General features: G+C 33.5%; 1 protein-coding gene across 2 annotated transcripts in view; it reads right to left on the bottom strand.

Moving 5' to 3' along the window:
• Nucleotides 1-8,644, bottom strand: part of LOC123547374 (zinc finger protein 2-like) — a 39,655-nt gene extending 31,011 nt beyond the window's left edge. The window contains exon 1 of one of the 2 annotated variants that reach the window (XM_045334411.2): nucleotides 8,469-8,644. The gene's annotated coding sequence lies outside the window, so the exon portion shown is untranslated. Of the gene's footprint in view, nucleotides 1-8,325; nucleotides 8,447-8,468 lie in introns of those variants that run through there. The other variant, XM_045334412.2, reaches the window with a different exon arrangement.
• Nucleotides 8,645-12,991: the final 4,347 nt, after the last annotated feature.

The following is a 12,991-nucleotide window of genomic DNA, read 5'->3' as shown; positions in this document are numbered from 1 at the left end:
ACCTCGGGCGAATTTATCGACTTGATATCACTTTAACAGGTCGATAAATCCACATATCGACCACACATAAAAACGACAATTGTTTTATTATCAAATCCAGCCTACTCATAAGTATAAACATTAGATACAAATGTCTGCAGCCTTAGGTCATCTTTCGTGGTTAATTGTATACCACGTCGCATTGTTTTAACGTAATAATGTGTGGACGTCACAGCTGGAGGTCAATATGTGTGTTTGGCTCCGCCTTCGAGAAAATACGATTTTTTATCGTTGAACATGTGACTACATCTAGAACAAGAGCTGTCCGTAAGACAGCCAAGCTCGACTATTCGAAATATTGTCACAGAAGCAGGAAATTATTACCCAAAATGTTAAATATCAAAAGAGTTTCAAGTTCGAAACGGGACATAATTTGACCAAAATGCATATCAGAGTTATTGGACTTGATGCTATCAACTAGTTTAATAACCCCGAAGAAACATGTTAAGTTTCAATTCCATATCTGCATTAGTTTTGGAGATAGTAACTTGCATGTAAAACTTTAACCAGAATTTTCTAAGTCCAAAAGGGGGCATAATTTGCTCAAAATACATGTTAAGAGTTATGGAACTTGACCCAGTGAGGTTGGTAACTGACCTAGAAAAAGAATAAATAAGTTTCAAAGCTATATGCCTTTTGGTAATAGCTGTATGTACTTGCATGCAAAACTTTAACCAGGATTTTCTAAGTCCAAAAGGGGGCATAATTTGCCCAAAATACATGTCAGAGTTATGGGACTTGATTCTATCAACTAGTTTTATAACCCCGAAGACACATGTGAAGTTTCAATTTAATATCTGCATTAGTTTTGGAGATAGTAACTTGCATGTAAAACTTTAACCAGGATTTTCTAAGTCCAAAAGGGGCATAATTTGCTCAAAATACATGTCAGAGTTATGGGACTTGGCCCAGTGAGGTAGGTAATTGATCTAGAAAAGAAAAAATAAGTTTCAATCAATATGCCTTTTAGTAATAGCTGTATGTACTTGCACGCAAAACTTTAACCAGAATTTTCTAAGTCCAAAAGGGGGCATAACTTGGCCAAAATACATGTCAGAGTTATGGGACTTGACCCAGTGAGGTAGGTAATTGATCTAGAAAAAGAAAAAATAAGTTTCAAATCTATATGCCTTTTAGTAATAGCTGTATGTACTTGCACGCAAAACTTTAACCAAAATTTTCTAAGTACAAAAGGGGGCATAATTTGGCCAAAATGAAGGTCAGAGTTATGGGACTTGGTGCTATCAACTAGTTTTATAACCCCGAAGACACATGTGAAGTTTCAATTCAATATCTGCATTAGTTTTGGAGATAGTAACTTGCATGTAAAACTTTAACCAGAATTTTCTAAGTCCAAAAGGGGCTAATTTGCTCAAAATACATGTTAGAGTTATGGAACTTGACCCAGTGAGGTTGGTAATTGACCTAGAAAAAGAATAAATAAGTTTCAAAGCTATATGCCTTTAAATGATAGCTGTATGTACTTGCATGCAAAAACTTAACCAAGGTGTGACGCCGACGCCGACGCCAGGGTGAGTAGAATAGCTAGACTATTCTTCGAATAGTCGAGCTAAAAATGGAAAGGACTATAAATATAGATTTAATGATAGAAACAATAATTTCATATCACATGCGCAACAACGCTATTTTGTTTTTCTGCGCATGTGATATTACATTTTCATGTCTCCTATGACATAGAGATCGATACTTTCGTACTGATTAAAAGACGATGCGCTTATTTATACATAGGATTAAATTACTTTATCTTGTGTTCATACATGTGTGAACCCGGTCTATTTTTCTTTTCTGCTTTTGAATGATTTGTTCTACATGCACGATTTTGAAAACAATTTTTCATCAAATATCAAACTGAAACTATCACTATCAGATTGGAAATTAACTAACTACTAACTACTAAGCAAATGAGTGCTCTCATTATATGTTCCGTAGTTATCGCCGCTTTCGAATGTTACTGCTGCTGATTTTGTTGAAGTATGCCCATAAATACAGCGTTATGTAACCTCAAGCCTATAGATACCTATCAAAAGTAATGATTTTTATACAGCAAAGTCGCGACAATTCTAAGTGCTTACTAGTACAGTCTCCTTAATTCTGTCTTCATTATTTGGTAAGTAATAACTTTTTTAATGTTAAATAAATCATTTTATTATGTTTTCGGTATAATAAAATAAATAATGTATTCCTGAGAGAGTGATCCTCAAAATAACTCTATCCGTGACTAATATTTTTCAATGCGACAATTGTCAGTTACTTTAGAGAAAGAATTTGTATTTAAAATGAAAATGTATAACATGATAAAATGTTGACGAAAATGGGCTTAAAATCCTGAAAGGCCACAACAGGAAATAATTCTTCCGGCTATTCTGACTTTTAAGTTGGTCGGGACTTTGATATGCACAATCAAAATTTTCCCTAGCACCACAGCATAAAAATGAACCTGATAGTCATTTTATAATCTTATTTCATTCAAAAACATTTCAGGAACATTTTCAGAAAATAAAAGATACATACTAAGTGGCGAACAATCAGTAAAATGTTTAATAAGAAGTACTATATTATGTTTTTCATTACACCGCTTTTGTTTTGTAACATGTATTCAGGGATACACGCGTAACAATAAAGATAGGAAAGAAATCAAAATGGCTAACAAAATAAGAATATATTAAAATGAAATTTATGCTGTTGTAAACTTTTTTGTGGTGATTAACTTATTTTTCCCTTAGATACAAGCATTTGTATGTAAAAATTGAGTGTGCAATAGCTGCGCGTGAAAATAGGGTAGGAGAAAATTAAGACAATACTGCGAAAACGAAGAAGGAGATCCTGTTTATTTTTCGTCATATTACAATTCAATTTTTTTTTTATCATAATTGTATTTGTGAAAAAAGAACACACTACTTAGTCATTCCATTTGAAAACATACAGGTTTCAATGGGCCTGTTATACCAAATGAAACATAATTACTTTTTGGATATAATGGAAACCCAAAAAATAAATTAATCTCCGTAAAACAGAAACGTCACAACTATATATATTTAGGGTAGAGCTAAAATGTGATTTCTCGACGCGATCTGCGTAAGGAGTACGAATTTTTCCTTTTCAATACAATGTAATATTGGGTGAAGATCAACTTTTACTATTATTTAAACAAGTTATGAAGGATGCAACTTGTTTTTGGAAAATTCCGCTCATTACACTTTCTTAAAAATTGTAAGGTTAAAACTTTTCTGAGATGCTTTATGGATTTGGCCACACATGGGCAGTTTAACAAACCAATTATAGCTGAAGAATTACACTCAGATCTTCGTAAAAAACTGCAAACTATCGTACAATTACTCGGTATACAAAAGAAGAGCAACAGTTTTATTTTGCATAATTACAATAGGTTTGGTTATCCCAATGAAAAACTCACAAAACGTAAGGTCTCAGAATGCGACAGCATTAAAGCTGCTCAATATAGTTTCCAAGTACAGTTCACTTCCGGTGTGGTCACATAACCATAGTAAAGTAAGCAGTGTTAGAGTAAATCGTCTGCAGTACATTGTAATATTGATAAATTTACAAAAAAAAAAAAAATCTTAATGAAGAAATTTGTGAGATTTGAAGAAACAACATCCATTTAAAGTTTTATTTTGCTTTTTCGAGACTTATTTGTAAATTATGATTAGCGGGCTCAAACGATTCTTCAGTTGTATGTATCAAAAATGCCGAGCACTAGCAAACTGACTGAAAAGGCATTCTGTATACAATAATATATCAAATCAACCTAAATAAATTGCAAAGTTTTGCAAGGTATGTCTAACCATTGAAGTTTAATTTTGAAGTATCTAAATTCATAATCTGAAAGTGTAGAGCATTGGTAAATATCCAAACGAACCTTAACAAGTTTTTACTTGGTCTTTTTTCACGAAACAGTGTGAATCGTTCTGTTTTATTGAGTGCAGTTAAATGGTAATTTTGTTCCCATTTAAAAGATTTCTTTTTCGCGTCGAGTTTTGGTTCACCAACTAATGTGAAATACACTCGATGACTGCTTCCTGGAAAATAACCAGTACTCGCACCGAAAGAAGGGACTGTTGGAGTCATGGTCAAAATCCGCTGACAGGATTCGACCCGCGACCTCCGGTTACGAGACATCTGTACAAAAATGAAAAAAGGTAAAAATTGTATCTCGATTTACTCTATATTGTTTGAACTAATTTGAATATATTTTAAGTAAGTCAGTTTTTCAGAGGATTACTTGCAAACTTAAAAAAAAAAAAAAAAAAAAAAAAAAAAAATATGTTTAAACATTATAGCAACCTGCCGAATATGAAATCGATTATCGAAAGTGCAAAGGCTATGCCACAAACTGCAATGTACCACAATATATTCAATTTGTGACTTTCATCGTACGTCAATTCAGTCGACTAAGTTACTCAGAATACTGCGTGAACAAACCTATCTCAGTATTTGTTTCTATATATTTATACAGGAATATTTTAAAAATATTGGGGTACGTGTGTAAAACTTTTCAATATTCAACGCTGCATTCTTCGTGGTAATCGGTATCCGACCTATCCTATTTTTTTTTTTACATGACCCTAATGTTTTATGGTCTTTGAGATTTTTTAAAAACTTTTTAATAAAAGTTTTAAAAAACTGCTCATTCTATTCTTTAAAATTGTCAATGATATTAAAGAAATTATTCGTACTCATTTTTTTGACATAAAAATAATTTCCGTTAAAGTCTCATTGAACAAAAAAGTATAAAAATTTCCTGCCTTTTTACTACCTATTTTTTTAGGCATGTTACCGGACACAAAGAATTATTTAGGCTTTGGGAATGCACAGGTGAAACAAAAACTCTTTGAGGCCCGAGAGGAATTCCTTTCTTCGAAATATAACAACTTTTTGGACAAAACGTGATTATAAAATAGTATATAATGATAACGATATAAAATATCGGGAACTAATTCGTCAAAACAACGCTATGTATAACGACTTCCTGTGTACAAGTTTACAAATTATATTTTACTAAATTCTAAATATGTTAGTTGATATCGACACGATATCATTCGTAATTATATTAGCCTTCCGTCCGTAAGTTTCCGGTGGTTTCCGTACAATCAGAATCGGCTATTTCCGTGGTTTGGGCCGGGCTGGGTTTTATTGATCAGGTCGGATATCCGGGCACTTCAGCGTATCGCGTTGCGTAGCAACAAGCGGAGGTGACAGCAAACGCTAAATTGTAATTGATAGCGTTTCAAGTTTCACTAGTGCTGGTTGTTTTTCTTTGCTTAAAGTAAAATTTTGGGCAATATTAATAAGTCAGTGAATTTATAATGTAGCATGATGTTCCAGAAATCACTCCCAAGAAAGAAACCTTTCTTTTTTAGGTTTCAGACGTGATATTCATCATTGATCCGTGTAAATTGCAAGGTCTCATATTTGTGACGGACTGGATGAAATTATAATTTAAAAAATCGGAGGTCTTTTTTAAAGTAAATAAAACAGAAAATCTATTTCATCTAATTAGGTTTCTCCATTCGTTTCACTTTTCTCGTTCTATTTAGTAGCCTGCCATTAAAATACTGTGGTGTCAAAAGTGATTCAGTCACTCCAAATTTAATCAAATCAACACCTCTTACCTAAATTCTCATTCGTATGAAATTTAATGAGAGGTGTCATAATTTAAAACTTAATAGCACATTATGCGTAAATACTGGAGAAGGGATTTTTTTCTCCCTCGAAGGGTATCAGGATCACAATAGCATTTATAACACAAAGCGGTTTTTTATATGTAACAATTGTTTTAAATGTAATATGACATCTAGAGCTACTGTGTTACACGCGGAGATAAAATGATATATATAATAACTGCATGCTAGTTTCTTTTTTACGAAAAGCCAGGACGTATCAATAAATTGATGACTTCCAATTACGAAAATACTAAAAAAAAATACTGATCTCTGTTTTGTCAATTATTTAAAACTGAGAACGATAATTTGCACGCTTTGTCTAGAATAATGTTAGTCATATCTTGTAGTTTTCAATATCCATTTTTTTTTTGTTAATTGTTAGACTGTCACAATTGACTGCTTCCACATACCACAAAATTAAGCATTCATTCAGTCATAAATCACTAAGGAAACCAATCAGTATGTGGTATATTGATGAAAATCAGTTTTGACCAGTTCCTAATGACTATCGCTTATTAATAGATTGATTTCTGTTTGTTTTATCCCTCTGATGTACCCCTTCGGGGCCTTATGGTAATTTCCTGTCTTATCCGTTTGATGTATGCCTTCAGGGTCTTATGATATTTGGAAGATTTCACATTATTGTTATTTGCATGTCAATTGACAAAGGGATTAATAGAGCTACTACATAAAAAACCTTTAACCAATACACATGCCCGAACATTTAGTTCATTTGAAACTTTAAAATTAATTCACCAAACTATTTTTTGGCTGGAAGGACATTTCTTCAAAAAAAAAAAAAAAAAAAAAAAAAAAATGTCTGCAATAAGATTACATATAGAATAAAGTAAAAGTTTTCAACTTTATTTAAATGACTTTCATACTTAATGTACTTCGACATTATAGCATTTTACATTAACTAAATAAAATATATCGCACAAAGTACATTTCAGAAAATGGCAACAATATAATTATTTCAGAGCATTAAAACATTTAGAAAATCAGCTTATTTAAAAAAGACATAAAAATATCAGAAAATTAATTTACTATTTGTTTGATCTGTTCTTTCTTAAAAAGAAAAAAAAATCTAGACACTTGAAAGAGATGAAAGAAACAACTTCTACGATTTCAAGCAAAGAAGTTGAATAAGAAAAATGTTTTGTTTTCATATATTTAGTTTAGATTAATATATATATGGAAGTGTCTATCGGCACGACCGTCGTGCCGATTATTTTTCTTATCCGCACGACGGTCGTGCCGATTAGTATTCTTATCCGCACGACGGGTGTTTCGGTAGCATTTCTAATTTTGGCGTAAGGTATATCTTAGTTAAAAATACTAGCTGTAATAGCATCACGTTCATTGTTTAAGATATCAAATCAATAGATATTAATACAACCATTATAAGTAAAAATAATTGAATAAATCATCCATTGCAAATAAATCAATAGAATGCAAAGAACACATTTTTCTTGCATAATTAATAATAGTTAGTTAGCATACCTTCATGCCCTTATTTTACTTGTCATGTTATGTTTTTATTTAATAAATCGTGCGTAAGTGATTTTAACATAATGCGGGTAGGTGCATGCTAAAATTGTACTTTATGGAGATCTGAAAGGCTTTTAAAAATTGTTTTCGGTCACATGCTTAAAAAATATGGTTGGGTAGATCTAGATCGGATTGTTTTAAGTGAGACTTTTCTGAAATTATTTTTGTGTCAAAATGAATACAAATAAGGGGGTTATGTCTTTAGAGCGTCAGTAAGTTGATTTCTAATATCACTGACCATGTTTAAAGCATAAAAAAAACAGTTTTGCAACTTTTTGTTAAAAATTTGAAAAAAAGTCTCCAAGGAAAAAAGGAAAAACCTCAGAAAAGATTAACTAAATTTCACATACATGTATACAGTATTTTTAGTTGTATCAGTAACAAACTTTTTTGTTTTTTTTTTGAATAATCGACATGACTTTCCAGTTATGTCAGCAGATCGTCGTGCGAATAACGAAAATAATCGGCACGACCGTCGTGCGAGTAACGAAAATAATCGGCACGACGGTTGTGCGGATAAGGAAAATTATCGGCACGACCGTCGTGCGGATAGCCTCAGCCTATATATATAGCAAACTGAGAAAATGTTGAATAAGCTTGGGAACTTGTTTTAATTATATCTGATCCGTAGCGCCGAAGAGCAGACAATACATAATCTGTCACTTTTTCCAGACCGTTTTAAAATGCCACAAAATCAATTATCACAAAAACCCTACTTTTTTTGAAAAATATATAGATTGTACCATAGCGTAAGGACTGCAGATGATAAAAAAGATGACTCTTGATTTGTTTTATTTGAGAATTAAAACATCACAACCCACACCGCTAGTTAATTCGCTACGAATTGCGAGGTCCTGCTTTCACCTCCAAGGTAATTTGCATAATCGATTGCTCCGGATGTGACGTCACGCCGACCTGATCAATTAATAACCCAGTAACAGTAAAACATGTTAATAAAGTGTAAACACTTAATGTTTCATTTTGGCTTGTCACTATTTTAAATACTATTTTAAACAAAGCACCAGTAACATACATTTTACATGGCTCTGCTTCCTATCATGTATGTCATAATTGTAATACTTTAAAACTGTTCACTAAATTAAAATCATTGGCTTATTTTGTCCAAACTTTCTCGAGTATCCGAAATATACAACACATATTTTTTACAAAACTTACACGATCCACTCGGTGAAGATTTAAAAAGTAAAGTGGCATCGAAACAGTTCCTATATTTTTCAGACAACAGTGACAACCAGAACGATTTCTCTGATATAAACGTGCGTATCAATGATTTTTTGTTCGCGTGCCATCTTCGAGATTATTTTGTCAAGGGAGACCACTATGTTTAGAGCGAAAAGATAATAAACATGCGGAAAGTGTAAAGGTAAAGTATGTCAGTTTTATAGGTTGATGGTCAGTAATTCAAATCCTTCTTTGTTTCATATTAAAAACGACAACTTCAGATCGTCTTTACGTATCTTTATATTTTGTTTTGGGTTTAACGCCGTTTTTCAACAGGCTTGTCTAGGGGTACGGATCTGTACCTCTAGACTCAGATTCTAGAGGTACGGATCCGTACCCCTAGACACTTCCTTCAGTTAAAATATATCTTATGTGTTCAAAGAAGTGCATCTATTATAGCGGTTTTGTCAGAAACAGGCAGATATCCGATGTGTACATTAGTATTGTTGTTACTATCTTAAAATAACAGCATAGACTAGAAAATTCGCAAAATTTGTTATTAAGAAATACCATAAAAGTATAAGTTACAATTTGTACCTTTAAAACTACATTTAAAATACACGTTAGCTTCTAAAACAAAATTAGTTTAATGTGAAATGGTACACGTTTTTTTTTTTTGCCATCGAAAGAAGCGTGGTCATACGGTGATAATTATTTTACCGATGAATAATTGCTTTCGCAAACAAAATGGCGCGTGGAGAAAGCGCCACCTCCGGTAAACGAGATCTCGTTTTTTTGTCACGGGAGGTTGGCGAGATTTGCTCTATATGCCTTTCAAGTTGCCAATCTATTTATTTTTATAGCTCTTTGGAAATACATATCAAGTTTCACAAGATCTGCATATAGCTGGTCTACATTCATGGTTTTCAAGTGCAACTTACTTACTTAAATGTGTTAACTTTGACTTAAAGTCACTTAAACAATATTCTGTGGAAGAATTTTCTAAAATTATTGCTCAGCATTTAATTAAAACGTTTGTTAATGAATGGACAAATATAAAAATGATGCCTGGTAAACTGGAAACGTATTTTAGTTTCAAAATGTCATTTGGCAAAGAACATTATTTGTCAGTATTGAATGATTTTAAACTGCGTCAAATATACTGTAAATTTAGAATCAGTGCTCATAATTTACATGTTGAAACTGGCAGGTATAATAACATTAAACGAGTGGATAGATTTTGTTCTACATGTAAAGTTATTGAGAACCAAATGCACTTTTTATTACACTGTTCAATCAACGCCAATCTTAGAATTCAGTTATTAAAATTAGTACACAAGCTAAACAATCATTCTGTTATGTATGACGTTCAGAACCTATTTATGTGGATTTTATCCCAAGAAAATGCATCTTTGATTGAGGCTACTGCTTCTTTTTAACTAGACAGCTTTAATATCAGAAGAAATTGACAGTTAATTTGTTATTAAAAGACTTGTAGTATATTCCATCGATATAAATGTTGTGTGATGTACATGTATTTTAAGTGTGAATGCTAATTCTATTAATATTGTGTTTATATTGTGCATTGACGAATATTTACTGTTTATTTAATTGTGTTTATATAATCAGAATTAATCGTATGTTTCACTTTTATGACTTATGTTTACATTGTACATTTGTGATTATTATACCAGAGATGGTCCGTAATTGGAAATAAAATATTCTATTCTATTCTATTCTATGTAATAGCGGACAGTCAACATTACCAGTGTTCCTGGATTCTGTACCAGTACAAACCTGTTCTCTGCAAGTAACTGCCAACTTCCCCACTTGAAACAGAGGTGGAGGATGAATGATATCAGACACAATGTCTTTTAACTAATCGTCACGGAGAACATACGCCCCACCCGGGGATCAAACTCACGACCCCGCGATCAGTAGATCTGCGCTCTCCCTATTGAGCTAAGCGGGCGGGCTCTAAATATCTTTATAGAACACCACTTTTTCCTACACCTATTTTTCATGGAAGTTCTATCATAAATTAACGAAAAAAGAAAAAGAAAATAGGGGGTTGAATAGTTCCTATATAATTCATGACAAACATGTTTAAAGAAACTTTCTATACAAAGGCAGCTTCTCGGGGATCCAAAGGCATCATCTACTAGGTAAGACCAGAGAAACAGAGCCAGAAAACACACCAAGAACAAAGAGGGAGAGAGAAACCTTTAAATTTTACACAGGCATGTCCAGTTTAATTAGTATAGCTGTTTGCAAACCTGACAATCTGGATCTTTAACGCTTAGCCTCACATCTTGAGAAAAAATCCAAACAACACCAAATCATAAAAAGAAAGGATTGATTCACATGAAAATTGAACAGCATAGAAAACATGTATATTACTCTACAAAACAATTGTCAGTTTACTAATATACACAATGCATTCAGGAAAAGTTTGTTTGTTTGTTTGTGTTGGGTTTAACGCCGTTTTTTTAATAGTATTTCAGTCATGTAACGGCGGGCAGTTAACCTAACCAGTGTTCCTGGATTCTGTACCAGTACAAACCTGCTCTCCGCAAGTATCTGCCAACTTCTCCACATGAATCAGAGGTGGAGGACGAATGATTTCAGACACAATGTCGTTTATCAAATCGTCACGGAGAACATACGGGCTGTATGAATGGGCCTCACTTTCGGACAGTTCAACGCATTTCAAAATACACCATTTTCACAGATCTGTTAAATATCTTCGTTTTGGTGCATTTGCAATAATGTCCATGTGCTGAAATTTCACATAACTAGATGGAACTTAGTTTTAAGCAATTGTTTATTTTTATTTCTTTACAAGTGACATTCATTTTAAGAGGAGGACAACTTTTGTTAGAGTATTTTATGTCTCTACCGTATTGGACAATGGCAGAACATGTAATGGTCAGGTAGATTGTTGGTAAAGATGTTGCTCGTTAATCAAATATTTCTGTGTTTTGATGATATATTCATTAACCTTAATGTACACAATGTGTAGGACCAATAAATGTCAAGCCGTCTTTTCTTTAAAGACCATGTGCTAGCCTCTTAGGTAGGAGACACTTAAGAGTATACAAAAAGTTTCTGTGTCTGGACTGGGATTGTAACAACAAACCTCTGGGTTGGCAGTCAAGCACGATACAACTACACTATATGGCCACCCATTTGAAGACAGACGAGGAGGCATATAGTAGTTTGACCATCTGATAACTGAAACCCGCTTAGGCATATTCTAAGGCATCAGACTTCATAGGATGATTGCCTGTGGTCATTACAGGACCCCGATAGATACAGTGACCTTGAGACTGAAACAGTTTCCTCTTTATAACTGAATACTGACAGGCATCAAACTTCATAGGGCAATTGCCTGTGATCATTTGAATACCCTTATTGTTTTTTTTTTGTTTTTTTTTTTTTGGGGGGGGGGGGGGTTGTAGATTAAAGGTCAAGCTCACAGTGACTCTGAGACTGAAACCGTTTCCAATCAAGAATTTGAAGAATGCTTTGGTCTACAGGCGTCAAACTTCATGGTCTGATTGCCCGTGGTGTGTAGATGTCTCCAATTGTTTTTGCCGTCAGTAAATTAAAAGTCAAGGTTACAGTTACCTCGAGATTGAAAACGGTTTCTGATCGGTAACTGAATAACGCTTTGGCTTAAAGGCGACAATCTTCATAGGATGACCGCCTGTTGTCAGTAGTTGATCCCTCTTGCTTTTGAGCAAAGTAGCTCAAAGATCAAAATCACAGTGACCGCGAGACTGAAAACCAATTCCAATCGATAACTGAAGAAGGCTTTGGCCTACAACCGTCAAATTGCATGTTGTCAATAGAAAACCTCTATTGTTTTAAGGACAGTAGGTCGAAGTGACCTTGACACTGAAAACGATTTGTGTCAGAATACTGAAGAATGCTTTGGCATACAGTCATATTAAACTTCATAGGAAGATTTCCTGTGGTTAGCAGATAACCCGTTGCTTTTGCAGTCAGTTGATCAAAGTGATCTCAGGAGGCCATCGTAGGGGGAATACCTGCTTTGTTCCTTTTTCTTCTACGTCCAACAGTCCTATTGCAATCAGCATCAAACAATTTGTACAACAAGTCATAAGATTTCCTGCGGCCAGAAGTTATACAGACCAAAAATTGTTGACAGTAACTTATGGGAGAATAACGTACTTTTTTATTATACCATTACGCTTTAATGTAGGAAATATTACTCCATTCAACATGATTTACAAGTAGATCTACGAACTATGTATTTCTTAATTCTGAAAGTTATTGTTTTGAGCAAAAATAACTATATTTCCTGTTTATGTATAACATACTTTTAGCTCAACTGGTCACATTCCTTGACTATTGAAATACTTTACTAGAGCTTTCACAAATGTGATTCATGCCTTCACCTGGACTTATTTGACAACACAGGACCATAATCCAGGAAATTAAAGAGCAATTAACACAAAAACCCTTATGCACAACAAGGTATCAATATTGAT

Source organism: Mercenaria mercenaria, chromosome 9 (genome assembly GCF_021730395.1).
Source record: "Mercenaria mercenaria strain notata chromosome 9, MADL_Memer_1, whole genome shotgun sequence".
Lineage (NCBI taxonomy): Eukaryota > Metazoa > Mollusca > Bivalvia > Venerida > Veneridae > Mercenaria > Mercenaria mercenaria.
This window is presented reverse-complemented; position numbering and strand designations above follow the sequence as displayed.